Source organism: Oncorhynchus nerka, linkage group LG27 (assembly GCF_034236695.1).
Source record: "Oncorhynchus nerka isolate Pitt River linkage group LG27, Oner_Uvic_2.0, whole genome shotgun sequence".
Lineage (NCBI taxonomy): Eukaryota > Metazoa > Chordata > Actinopteri > Salmoniformes > Salmonidae > Oncorhynchus > Oncorhynchus nerka.
Genome location: NC_088422.1, coordinates 69,888,802 through 69,903,195, shown reverse-complemented (window position 1 = coordinate 69,903,195; position 14,394 = coordinate 69,888,802). Strand labels below are relative to the sequence as shown.

The following is a 14,394-nucleotide window of genomic DNA, read 5'->3' as shown; positions in this document are numbered from 1 at the left end:
AAAGGACCTTTGGAAATTCAATTTCAATAAAGTGTCCTATATTTGCAAGGGAAAGAGGTTCCAAAGAGATGAAACCACTGTGCAGGCAGAATGTTATGAGAACATCAGACCACATGGGCTATTTTCAGTTGTAAGGGCCAGACATAAAGGCAAAGTGTGATATCACTGACCATACCTGGAATAAGGTGCAAGTAAAACAATTATAATAACACACAATCTGGACATTCCATTTTCTGATCTGTACAGGTACAGTGGTAGCCTATAGAGAAATCTGGAATAGATAATAACTTCGTTTTTTGTTGATTTTAATATTGCATTTAGCATTATACATGTGTGACTGTCACTAAAACAAATAGTTATACTTTAATTCATCACTGCCTAAAAAGGTTGCCACACTCAAACAATATTAGCATCTGCCAGTCCCAAACGACAAAGGACAACAAAGGGGACAGCCCAACCGACAGTTATGCACGCTCGTCATAACCCAACCGCTAGTTAGCTGTGCAAGTTTCCATGGAAATCTGGGACTTTCACTCTCAAAACAAAATTGGTTCACGCCTCCTCGTGGCAATGTTTACACTGTGATTGGTTCTAAAGACAACGCGCTTCACAAAATCATTGCCCGATTGGCTAGTATCTCTTTTGGAAGTGGAACTGACAGGATGTGCAGGTGCAGAAGCGGGAGATGGGGGCTTCCAGGCGGGTAACGTTAGAATGTGGTGACAGCGGTTAAAAACGGAACATAATAAGTTTACCACTGCATTTTTAATGCAAAGTAGAAGGGAGACTTTCACTTGCTGAAAGTTGATTAAATCTGTGCAAGGCGCCTCATAAAGCCACTTGGCATATCCGAAACCGAATGAAATGATAAGCAGCCGGAGTGCAACAGGTAATGAAGACAACACAACCATGTTAGCTAGCCAGCTAACGGAATGAGCCACATAATGATATAGCTATAAGCTAACGTTACCTATTTGGCTGCCAACGTTAGGCGACCTCGTGGTCTTTCAAGAAGTTGATACTGCCTGTGGGGTTATAGCCATATCCTGGAAAACACTTGTGTCACTGTTTGTCAAAGTAGCTAGCTGGGTTGCTGCTACTATCTATCCATTTCACTCAGGAGATCTTGCTGAGGCTCGTGATGCAAAACACTGCCACAAAGATTTGTAATGAAGGTTGTGCCTCAGATAGGTGCGTGCTGTTAGCAGTTTGTGAAGTTAGCTAGTTCTAAATGTAATGTAAATGCTTTAGCCTGATTTGTCAATGAACTAAACATTTTATACAAACTTGTGGCTAAACCTCCCGTTAAAGAGATATTTTATCTCTTTCTCACTCTCTTGCTCTCCTCTTGCTCTCTCTCCATCTCGATCTGGAGTTGGTTCAATCTAATCCAGAATATGATTTGGTCAGAAGTGAGATAAGAAAGATTGGGGGTGGTGTTGTGTAAACATCAATATGAATTATATGGACAGCACCACCACTATCAAGATCATTCTCCAGGTCAAGGCTACTCTGCAGCAAGATATGATTTATTCTCATTTCCTTTTTCATTACTTAAAATCTTACAGAAGATTTTTGATGCAGCTCACTCACACATACCCACAAATAGAGTTGTTTTAAACCTCTGAGTTTTGGGCATTTTCATTTGTTCTTTCCCCAAATCTCACCTGCTCCTTTGGTGCACAGTTTCTCTTTATCTGCCATTGTTATAACTTATTAGTTGTCGGAGTGAAATGTGTTTTATAGGCCGCTCCTCAAAGAGAGGCTATGCTCCCTAGATTAATTACTGCTGTTAGAGAGAATATAACAAGGCATTGTGGTCTGAAGCAAGGGACTCTGGGTAAGTTTTTCAGCACATAATTAAAAATGATGAAGTGAAAAACAAGGGCTTTACGCACCTGAGGATTCAGGTATGTTATTAAAGCCATTCATTGTGTGGGCTGCTGCACTTCTCGACAGTCACAGTCCCTATGAGAGTAGCTGACGAGCATCAGTGGCCAGCTCAGACACTGATGCCCGCACTGAAATCCCATCCCTGTTTTTTTTTACGGCGTCTCTCTCAACATGGTACTGTAGGCAATGTCACAATTTTCTGTTTTAGTTAAAGGTTTGTCATTGTGTCCATGCATCAGTTGTGTTGATGGTAATATGTGTTTATTTGTGTTGATAGATTACCAGTCAGAAACTCCTGGTGGAATTCCGGAACCTTTACCACGAGCGCCTTCGACGCATTGACCAATAAGATCACAGCCGGGAGGAGGCTCTGCAGGTAAACTGGTAATGGCGGTGACGCTCCTTGGATGTTTGGATGTGCTGGGGCAAGTGTGTTATTTCCACTAATGAACCGATCTTGCAATGTGATGCATACGTGTGAGAATAAGCTAGAAAATGGTTAGGCCTACGTTATGATACAGACACTTAGTGACAGGCCTTTTATGGCAACTGTAACTGCTGGCCCTGCATGTGAAGTCTGAGGAGGGACAACAGACTGGACCTGACAAGGGCAGGGAGGAAACTTGGTGTTTTAGAGACTTATAATGCTATTAGCCTAGCGCATGGCTGCTAAAAGGTATAGTGCCATAATGAAAGCATGACAGGTTGATCAATGTTGTTAAGAGAATTACTGTCTTTACATCAAAAAGCTTTTTGGGTTATTTTTTAACTATCCCATTAAGTGGCCTTTATTGAATATCTTTACATCTCGGGAAAATGTACCTTTTAGCCGATGCTCATCAGTAAAATTGGAATAAAATATTTGTTATGACGTAAAAAGTAATTTCCCTACCTGTGCATGCTCTTAGTCCTTGTAAGTCTATTACTAATTAATTTTCCTTCTCCTCAACATTTAAAGATTTTTCATATTCATCTCCACTAAAGAATGATGAAAGTGATGAGGATGAGCCAATTCCACTGCTCTCTCTCTCCCTCTTTGCATGTCATGTCAGTGGCTATGGGATGGGGTTGGCTGCACACCTTGAGGACTGGGCTTGATGACGGCTGATGAAAGTTTTAGTGAGCCAAGCCTGTCTCTTTGACTCTAATCACCAGAGGAAAGCTCCTTCTCTCAGAAGTATCCTCTCCATGGTCGAAGCAATGGCGGAGTTTGGAAACAACACAGCCTCTCATTTCAACTGCATTTATCTTTGGTTTGGAAATCCTGTTTGATTCACACGGCCTCTGACAGCCTCGGCTCTGGAAACACAAAACAAGCCTTTTAGAACTCTTGTCAAGGATTCAAAGAAGGACTAGTACAGTATATTAGCATCTCTATTGCCTGTCCTATAATAGTGCTGTTTTGAAAGCAGTGAGCTAAGAGTTTAATTAGATTACATAGCATACACTATCTAATTTACTTGATAATTATCATCAGAAGGGTATGTCAAACTCATTTAGGTATTTTCAAAATGATCTCTATCCAGTTCTGTAAGTTCAAAAATGTTTAACTTATCCTGTAGTACGTACAGTGCATTCAGGAAAAGTATTCAGACCCCTTGACCTTTTCCACATTTTGTTACATTACAGCCTTATTCTAAAATGGATTTAATTATGTTTTTCCCTCATCAATCTACACACAATACCCTATAATGAAAGTGAAAACAGGTTTATAGACATGAATGCACATTTATTAAAAATAAAAAACACAAAAACCTTATTTAACTAAGTATTCAGAGCCTTTGCTATGAGTCTTGAAATTAAGCTCAGATGCATTCTGTTTCCATTGATCATCCTTGAGATGTTTCTACAACTTGATTGAGTCCACTTGTGGTAAATTCAATTGATTGGACATGATTTGGAAAGGCACACACCTGTCTATGTAAGGTCCCACAGTTGACTGTGCATGTCAGAGCAAAATCCAAGCCATTAGGTCGAAGGAACTGTCTGTAGAGCTCAGAGACAGTGTCGAGGCACAGACCTGGGGAAGGCTACCAAAAAATGTCTGTAGCATTGAAGGTCCCCAAGGACACAGTGGCCTCCATCTTAAATGGAAGACGTTTGGAACCACCAAGACTCTTCCTAGAGCTGGCTGCCCGGCCAAACCTTCCAGAAGGACAACCATCTCTGCAGCACTCCACCAATCAGGCCTTTATGCTAGAGTGGCCAGACAGAAGCCACTCCTCAGTAAAACGCACATGACAGCATGCTTGGTGTTTGCCAAAAGGCACCTAAAGGACTCGCAGACCATGAGAAACAAGATTCTCTGGTCTGATGAAACCAATATTGAACTCTTTGGCCTGAATGCCAAGCGTCATGTCTGAAGGAAACCTGGCACCATCCCTACGGTGAAGCATGGTGGTGGCAGCATCATGCTGTGGGGATGTTTTTCAGTGGCAGGGACTGGTAGACTAGTCAGGATCGAGTGAAAGATGAATGGAGCAAAGTACAGAGAGAACCTTGAAAACCTGCTCAGGACCTCAGACTGGGGCGAAGATTCACCTTCCAACAGGACAACGACCCTAAGCACACAGCCAAGACAAAGCAGGAGTGGCTTCGGGAGAAGTCTCTGCATGACTTTGTGTGGCCCAACCAGAGCCTGGACTTGAACCCAATCGAACATCTCTGGAGAGACCTGAAAATAGCTGTGCAGCGGCACTCTCCATCCAACCTGACCGAGCTTGAGAGGATCCCCAAAATCAAGTGTACCAAACTTGTATCGTCATACCCAAGAAGACTCAAGGGTGTAATCGCTGCCAAAGGTGCTTCAACAAATGATTGACCTGTTTTTGCTTTGTCGTTATGGGGTATTGTGTGTAGATTATTTAATACATTTTAGAATGTATTTTAGAATAAGGCTGTAATATTTCCAAAATGTGGAAAAAGTCAAGGGGTCTGAATACTTTCTGAATGCTCTGTAAGCGTAGAGTAGACCCATGGCCTGTAAGGACCTTTATTGATGGCTTGTAGACTGTCCCCTGCTCTCTGATCTCTGCCTCAGTACCAGTATGTGTGTAGTGGTGTCTCTTGGACCCCATATCTCCTCTGGTCTCAGTGGGCCATATATCTGGCCATATTGAGAAGCCCCAACAGCCGTTGTTTCCAAGTGTCTGTTGTTTCCAAGTGACCATTTTAGCCATCATTTAGGGAGTGTAAACAGTGGTCCACATTGTAAAAAAGATTCCCTCCTCCCCCTTTCCTACCACAAAGACTTCAGCTACCATGCTTTTATAGAGTAACATATCTTAACCTGACAGAGACTGAAGAGTCGAGCTGCTCCCCAGTGCATTGTGGGTACACAAGCATGTTAGCGATATGAGGTTTCTCTTTGACCAATGGAAGGACAAGCCCAGGCTTGATCAATGTATTCTAACATTTCAAACCTCACAGCTAGTCCTAATCAGTATCAGTGAATAACAGAGAGAAGCTATGTGAGGTCTTTGGCTTTACTGGACATTGTGTGATGTGACTTCTTCCACATTTAAGAAAATAAATGATTGATTACTATCTCTCACATGTGCAGTTATGATCCAGTGGTGTTGAGGGATGCCATCCCTTCAATATCTTCTCAAGGAAGATAGAGGCTTGGAGGGGGAGTGTGTAAGTGAAAGCGGTCATCCCCCTCTTCAAAGGGGGAGACACTCTAGACCCAAACTGTTACAGACCTATATCTATCCCACCCTGCCTTTCCAAGGTCTTCGAAAGCCAAGTTAACAAACAGATCCCCGACCATTTCGAATCCCATCGTACTTTCTCCGCTACGCAATCTAGTTTCCGAGCTGGTCATGGGTGCACCTCAGCCACGCTCAAGGTCCTAAACGATATAACCGCCATCGATAAAATAAAATACTGTGCAGCCGTATTCATCGACCTGGCCAAGGCTTTCGACTCTGTCAATCACCTCATTCTTATTGGCAGACTCAACAACCTTGGTTTCTCAAATGACTGCCTCGCCTGGTTCACCAACTACTTCTCAGACAGAGTTCAGTGTGTCAAATTGGAGGGCCTGTTGTCCGGACCTCTGGCAGTCTCTGTGGGGGTGCCACAAGGTTAAATTCTCTGGCCGACTCTTTTCTCTGTGTATATCAATGAAGTCGCTCTTGCTGCTGGTGATTCTCTGATCCACCTTTACGCAGACGACATCATTCTGTATACTTCTGGTCCTTCTTTGGACACTGTGTTAACAAACCTCCAGACGAGCTTCAATGGCATACAACTCTCCTTCCGTGGCCTCAAACTGCTCTTAAATGCAAGTAAAACTAAATGCATGCTCTTCAACCGGTCGCTGCCCGCACCTGCCCGCCCGTCTAGCATCACTACTCTGGAAGGTTCTGACTTAGAATATGTGGACAACTACAAATACCTAGGTGTCTGGTTAGACTGTCAACTCAACTTCCAGACTCACATTAAGCATTTCCAATCCAAAACAAGATCTAGAATCAGCTTCCTATTTCGCAACAAAGCATCCTTCACTCATGTTGCCAAACATACCCTCGTAAAACTGACTATCCTACCGATCCTTGACTTTGGCGATGTCATTAACAAAATAGCCTCCAACACTCTACTCAGCAAATTGTATGCAGTCTATCACAGTGCCACCCATTTTGTCACCAAAGCCCCATATACTACCCACCACTGTGACCTGTACAGTCATAGCCAAAAGTTTTGAGAATGACACAAATATTAATTTTCATAAAGTCTGCTGCCTCAGTTGTATGATGGCAATTTGCATATACTCCAGAATGTTATGAAGAGTGAATTGCAATTAATTGCAAAGTCCCTCTTTGCCATGCAAATTAATCCCCCAAAAACATTTCCCCTGCATTTCATAAGATTGCACCTAAATCAACCATTTATCGGATCATCTAGAACTTCAAGGAGAGTGGTTCAAATGTTGTGAAGAAGGCTTTGGGGCTCCCAAGAAAGTCCAGCAAGTGCCAGGACCGTCTCCTAAAGTTGATTCAGCTGCAGGATCGTGGCACCACCAGTACAGAGCTTGCTCAGGAATGGCAGCAGGCAGGTGTGAGTGCACCTGCACGCACAGAGAGGCGAAGACTTTTGGAGGATGGCCTGGTGTCAAGAAGGGCAGCAAAGAAGCCACTTCTCTCCAGGAAAAACATCAGGGACAGACTGATATTCTGCAAAGGGTACAGGGATTGGACTGCTGAGGACTGGGGTAAAGTCATTTTCTCTGATGAATCCCCTTTCCGATTGTTTGGGGCATCTGGAAAAAAGCTTGTCCGGAGAAGACAAGGTGAGCGCTACCATCAGTCCTGTGTCATGCCAACATAAAGCACCCTGAGACCATTCATGTGTGGGGTTGCTTCTCAGCCAAGGGAGTGGGCTCACACACAATTTTGCTTAAGAACACAGCCATGAATAAAGAATGGTACCAACACATCCTCCAAGAGCAACTTCTTCCAACCATCCAGGAACAGTTTGGTGGCGAACAATGCCTTTTCCGGCATGATGGAGCCATAAGTGGCTCGGGGAACAAAACATCGATATTTTTGGTCCATGGCCAGGAAACTCATCAGACCTTAATCCCATTGAGAACTTGTGGTCAATCCTCAAGAGGCAGGTGGACAAACAAAACTCCACAAATTCTGACAAACTCCAAGCATCGATTATGCAGGAATTGTATTTTTTATTTGACCTTTATTTAACTAGGCAAGTCAGTTAAGAACAAATTCTTATTTTCAATGACGGCCTAGGAACAGTGGGATAACTGCCTGTTCAGGGGCAGAACAACAGATTTTTACCTTGGGGATATGAACTTGCAACCTTTCGGTTACTAGTCCAATACTCTAACCACTAGGCTACCCTGCTGCCCCAAGAATGGGCTGCCATCAGTCAGGAGGGCCAGAAGTTAATTGACAGAATGCCCGGGTGGATTTCAGAGGTCTTGAAAAGAAGGGTCGATACTGCAAAAATGGACTCTTTGCATGAACTTCATGTAATTGTCAATAAAAGCCTTTGACACTTATGAAATGCTTGTAATTATACTTTAGTATTCCGTAGTAACGTCTGACAAAAATATCTAATGACACTGAAGCAGCAAGCTTTGTGGAAGTTTGCGTCATGTGGAATATTGTGTCATTCTCAAAACTTTTGGCCACGACTGTATGCTCACGTTGGGTGGCCCTCGCTTCATATTCGTCACCATACCCACTGGCTCCAGGTCATCTATCAAATCAAATTGATTTATATAGCCCTTCGTACATCAACTGATATCTCAAAGTGCTGTACAGAAACCCAACCTAAAACCCCAAACAGCAAGCAATGCAGGTGTAGCAGGAAAAACTGCCCTAGAAAGGCCGAAACCTAGGAAGAAACCTAGAGAGGAACCAGGCTATGAGGGGTGGCCAGTCCTCTTCTGGCTGTGCTGGGTAGAGATTATAACAGAACATGGCCAAGATGTTCAAATGTTCATAAATGACAAGCATTGTCAAATAATAATAATCACAGTAGTTGTCGAGGGTGCAGCAAGTCAGCACCTCAGGAGTAAATGCCTTTTCATAGCCGATCATTAAGAGTATCCCTACCACTCCTGCTGTCTCTAGAGAGTTGAAAACAGCAGGTCTGGGACAGGTAGCACGTACGGTGAACAGGTCAGGATTCCATAGCCCTAGGCAGAACAGTTAAAACTGGAGCAGCAGCACGGCCAGGTGGACTGGGGACAGCAAGGAGTCATCATGCCAAGTAGTCCTGAGGCATGGTCCTAGGGCTCAGGTCCTCCAAGAGAAAGAGAGAATTAGAGAGATCATACTTAAATTCACACAGGACACCGGATAAGACAGGAGAAGTACTTCAGATATAACAAACTGACCCTAGCCCCCCACACATAAACTACTGCAGCATAAATACTGGAGGCTGAGACGAGGGGTCAGGAGACACTGTGGCCCCATCCGATGATACCCCCGGACAGGGCCAAACAGGAAGGATATAACCCCACCCACTTTGCCAAAGCACAGCCCCCACACCACTAGAGGGATATCCTCAACCACCAACTTACCATCCTGAGACAAGACCGAGTATAGCCCACAAAGATCTCCGCCACGGCACAACCCAAGGGGGGGCGCCAACCCAGACAGGAAGATCACGTCAGTGACTCAAGTGACTCACCCCTCCTAGGGACAGCATGAAAGAGCACCAGTAAAGCCAGTGACTCAGCCCCTGTAATAGGGTTAGAGGCAGAGAATCCCAGTGGAGAGAGGGGAACTGGCCAGGCAGAGACAGCAAGGGTGGTTCGTTGCTCCAGAGCCTTTCCGTTCACCTTCACACTCCTGGGCCAGACTACACTCAATCATATGACCCACTGAAGAGATGAGTCTTCAGTAAAGACTTAAAGGTTGAGACCGAGTCTGCGTCTCTCACATGGGTAGGCAGACCATTTCATAAAAATGGAACTCTATAGGAGAAAGCCCTACCTCCAGCTGTTTGCTTAGAAATTCTAGGGACAATTGGGACGCCTGTGTCTTGTGACCGTAGCGTACGTGTAGCTATGTACGGCAGGACCAAATCTGAGCGATAGGTAGGAGCAAGCCCATGTAATGCTTTGTAGGTTAGCAGTAAAAGCTTAATCAGCCCTTGCCTTAACAGGAAGCCAGTGTAGGGAGGCTAGCACTGGAGTAATATGATCAAATATTTTGGTTCTAGTCAGGATTCTAGCAGGCGTATTTAGCACTAACTGAAGTTTATTTAGTGCTTTATCCGGGTAGCCGGAAAGTAGAGCATTGCAGTAGTCTAACCTAGAAGTAACAAAAGCATGGATTAATTTTTCTGCATCATTTTTGGACAGAAGGTTTCTGATTTTTGCAATGTTACGTAGATGGAAAAAAGCTGTCCTTGAAACAGTCTTGATATGTTCGTCAAAAGAGAGATCAGGGTCCAGAGTAACGCCGAGGTCCTTCGCAGTTTTATTTGAGACGACTGTACAACCATCAAGATTAATTGTCAGATTCAACAGAAGATATTTTTGTTTCTTGGGACCTAGAACAAGCATCTCTGTTTTGTCTGAGTTTAAAAGTAGAAAGTTTGCAGCCATCCACTTCCTTATGTCTGAAACACAGGCTTCTAGCGAGGGCAATTTTGGGACTTCACCGTGTTTCATTGAAATGTACAGCTATGTGTCATCCGCATAGCAGTGAAAGTTAACATTATGTTTTCAAATGACATCCCCAAGAGGTAAAATATATAGTGAAAACAATAAAAGCCTTGAAAAAAATCTATAAGTCTTTGCTAAGTAAAGCCCTGCCTTATCTCAGCTGACTGGTCACCATAGCAACACCCACTCCAGCAGGTATATTTCACTGGTCACCCCCAAAGCCAACTCCACCTTTGGCTGCCTTTCCTTCCAGTTCTCTGCTGCCAATGACTGGAACGAATCGCAAAAATCACTGAAGCTGGAGACTCATATCTCCCTCACTAACTTTAAGCATCAGCTGACAGAGCAGCTTACACATCATTTTACCAGTACATAGCCCATCTGTAAATAACACACCCATCTACCACATCCCCATATTGTTATTTATTTGTTCTGCTCCTTTGCACCCCAGTATCTCTACTTGCACATTCATCTTCTGCACATCTATCACTGTGTGTGAACTGTGTGTGTATGTGTGTTTAATTGCTAAACTGTAATTATTTCACCACTACGGCCTATTTATTGCCATACCTCCCTAATCTTACTTCATTTACACACACTTCTTTTATTTTTTGTTCTTTTTTTATTTTTAATTTGACCCCTTTTTCTCCCCAATTTCGTGGTATCCAATTGTTGTAGTAGCTACTATCTTGTCTCATCGCTACAACTCCCGTACGGGCTCGGGAGAGACGAAGGTTGAAAGTCATGCATCCTCCGATACACAACCCAACCAAGCCGCACTGCTTCTTAACACAGTGCGCATCCAACCCGGAAGCCAGCCGCACCAATGCGCCCAGCCCGCCACAGGAGTCGCTGGTGCGCAATGAGACAAGGACACCCCTACCGACCAAGCCCTCCCTAACCCGGGCGACGCTAGGCCAATTGTGCATCGCCCCACGGACCTCCCGGTCGCGGCCGGTTACGACAGAGCCTGGGCGCGAACCCAGGGACACTGATGGCACAGCTGGCGCTGCAGTACAGCGCCCTTAACCACTGCGCCACCCGGGAGGCCCGTATGTAGACTTTTCTATTGTGTTATTGACTATACGTTTGTGTCGCATTGCTTTGCTTTATCTTGGCCAGGTCACAGTTGTCAATGAGAACTTGTTCTCAACTGGCCTACCTGGTTAAATAAAGGTGAAATATATATATATATATATATATATATATATATAAAATATAAAAGTCTTGAAAAGACTGCTTTAGCAAAGGCCGCACTCTGTCAATCCACAGGGATCCTAATGCTTGATGCTTCTAACTATGAACTGTGTGTGTATGTGTGTGTGCTCCTTAGGAGACAGAGGAGATGTTGAGAGAAGGGTGTGATGAAGAACTGTCTGTTTGTGGTTGGCTGATGTGGCAGACGGCGTGCGTTGGGTGATACTTGATCTGATGTTAATGTGCTGCCGTGTGTGAGGGAGGGAGGGAGTGAGTGTTTGACTGAGTGGAGAGCGGGAGAGAGGGGAGATGGGCAGATAATCCCGTCTGCCTGATGAGATTGAAGGCTGCGATTGATTGATCGCCTAATCATAGCAGGGAATGGGCCTGAAAATGAATGGGACACTGCCCTTGGCTTGCTGTGGAGCTGGGCGGCTGGGTTGCAGGGGATGTTAGCTGCAGCAAGACATGGCCTTAATGTGCAAGGGAGCTGATTTCATTTGTGTCTGATATACAGTTATACGATCCTGGCTAAATGATCAAATAAAAAAAGGAAGAGGGGGAACATGGAAGGGGTGTAAATCAAGCTTTATTGCTGGAATATTACTTTTTCATGCCGTCTGAAATGGATGCTTTGAGAAAGGTGAAAGAATAAAAATCCAATATGAATTTGAATGTGGTGAGGCTGTGTGGTGGCCGAGATAGCCAGCCGCTGTCCTGGATGCAGCTGGGTGGCTGGCTATTGGTGTTATTGGATTATTATTTGTCATTATGAAGTTTGCATTATCTTCCTCATGGCCAGGATATTTGTTTTATAAAATTGCTCACAGCTGGGAGGCAGGATTATACACCTAAAATATAATATTCTGTGTTCTTTCCCACTTTCTCTCTCTCTGTGTGTCTCTCTCTCTCTCTCTCTCTCTCTCTCTCTCCCCTCTCTCTGTCTCTCTCTCTCTGATTTTCTCCCCCTCTTTCTCATCCCTCCTGCCCTACCTTTCCTCACACTCTCTCCCTTCTCCCCCTTGCCAGACGTTTCCTAACTCGCTCCCCCTCTCCATCCTCTTTTCCCTCTCACCTGCTCATTCTTTCAAACTGAGGGCAGAATTACTTAACAGAAAGGGGAACCTTTGATGTTGGCAGGACCCATGTTGGTACTCTCAAGGAACCTAATGCTGCTCCTCTCATCTATTAGTCACAGTAAGGACTCCCACATGCGCCTTTGGGGCTAGAGAATTAGCCCTTGAAGGGGGATGGCCTTTCCATGTACGGTCCCCAGTTCATCAAGGGGTGTGTGCTGCCAGTGCCCATCACCACGGGCTGATTGAGCTGGTGGGCTGGGCTTTGCATCAGGGCAGCATCAAACCCACCTGTTTGTGTTCTGTTTAAGTGAGGCGGGGCACTTGTCACTTCCACTTCACCTCCATCTCCACTCCTATAAAAGAGGCTTTGAAAAGCAAATACCCTTCAGTCTGATGGAGCATTTATCTCCATTTCTACCTGACGGCCGACAGAGCCATAATAATTCCTATGTGTCCATCCCGCACTAAATTATAATCTGGGTCCAAACTGTCTGGGCTGTTCTGCAGATAGTCTGCATGTTCCTGCATAGGAATTAGTGTCAGAGCATCCATGTGTCTGGGCTGTGAAGATGCCGTGCTAGATCAGAGGTGGCATATGACTAATAGTACCCCTGGTGTTAGCAGAGCTCTAATATGGGAGGGGGGTTGGATGTCATGTGACAGGTTTTGCCCAAACACCCCCTACATGTCCTGCTTGATGATCAGAGGGGCTGGCTGTCAGAGAGGGACAGGAAAGGAAAGGACACAACAGCAAGCTAGAAGAGTTGGTTCTGTCTCCCTCAAATACCTACCTGACTTACCTACCTGATGCCTACCACTTTCAAACTTTCTCTGACCATCACTGCTTTTTTTTGCTGTGTGCATACAAAGTGGTGTTTGAGAATGTGCTGTGTTTTTCTGAATGGATTTAAAAAAAATCCCAACTGGTCACTCCGTCCTCCCTCCATAACAGTGGTGGGTAGCAGCAATCCATTTCAGTGTTGATATTCCAATAAACACCTAACAAAGGTCATGTCTGCTGTGCCCCTCTTCTCTGTCTCCCTCTAGAGCAAGGTGGGCGTGCTGCAGTCGTTTGTGTGGGACCTGAGTGAGCAGAATGAGGTTCTGATCCAGGCGCTGGAGGCTGAGGAGGCGGAGGACCGGGCGGTGGAGGGGAGAACAGTCAGCCTTCACAAAGAACTGGAGGTGAGTGATCAATGGCATTGATCAGCTAGTCAATCCAGCAGTCTATATCCCTCTCTGTTTACACCCTCAGTGCGCTGCTGTGTTAAACTGAGCGTGCTCTAAGCAGCCACCCCAGGGACCCTCTAAAAGCCCGCCTCACACCCGCCATTGATTGACATGTCGATTAGCCTGGAAGCTGTTGACAGTGGGCTTGTTAGCCATCTTAAGCATTAATGATGATGGGGAGTGTTGGCCGCTAAGTTCAGGGTTATACTCTGACTATGGGGAAAGTCACATTCACATTCATAACTGTATAGACAGCTGACTGTGTGTGTGTTATGGATTGTCAAGGCTCATAGAATAAGCCTGGAGCTCGGCCATCAGTGGGCTTGCAGGTGAGTTCAGAACAAGGTAGGGGGAAACAACCTCATCTGAGTCTTTCACTGGGAACAGCTAATCAATTTAAGATTGATTTACTCTCAGGCCCATGTATTGCTGAACTTGTTCCTGCACTGAACGATTGTTGAGATTTCCCCCTAATGTTATTAACTGGGCTTTTCATGCAAAATCAGCCGTATTCACTGTAGCTGGGCCTCAGGGTCAACACTGGAGCTACTAACCACATGGTCTTCATTACAGATGAAATTGTCATGGAGACATCTGTATCACAGCTTATTAATCAGGTTTCATGCCTCAAAAACCTTTGGTTTGAGCACCTTGGCATTTCTCCCGTGAACAGTATAATGAGAGCGGCAATTTTGGTGAACAGAAAGTTGCTTTTGTAGAAATTGGTATCCCCCTCCATTTCCCTGTAGACTCTATCCTGCGCTGTAAAGGAAGCTGACAGTAATTGAGTAACGGTGAATTATGAACTAGGACAATAAGAAAAAGGATAAATGTGTTTGTATTGGATTG

At 44.7% G+C, this 14,394-nt stretch overlaps 1 protein-coding gene across 4 annotated transcripts in view; it reads left to right on the top strand.

Annotated features, from left to right (window-relative positions):
- Positions 1 to 656: 656 nt before the first annotated feature.
- Positions 657 to 14,394, top strand: part of LOC115111117 (uncharacterized) — a 177,014-nt gene continuing 163,276 nt past the window's right edge. For all 4 annotated transcript variants that reach the window (XR_010461573.1, XR_010461574.1, XM_065011948.1 and 1 more), the window contains exons 1-3: positions 657 to 889; positions 2,171 to 2,269; positions 13,363 to 13,500. The gene's annotated coding sequence lies outside the window, so the exon portion shown is untranslated. The remainder of the gene's footprint in view (positions 890 to 2,170; positions 2,270 to 13,362; positions 13,501 to 14,394) is intronic.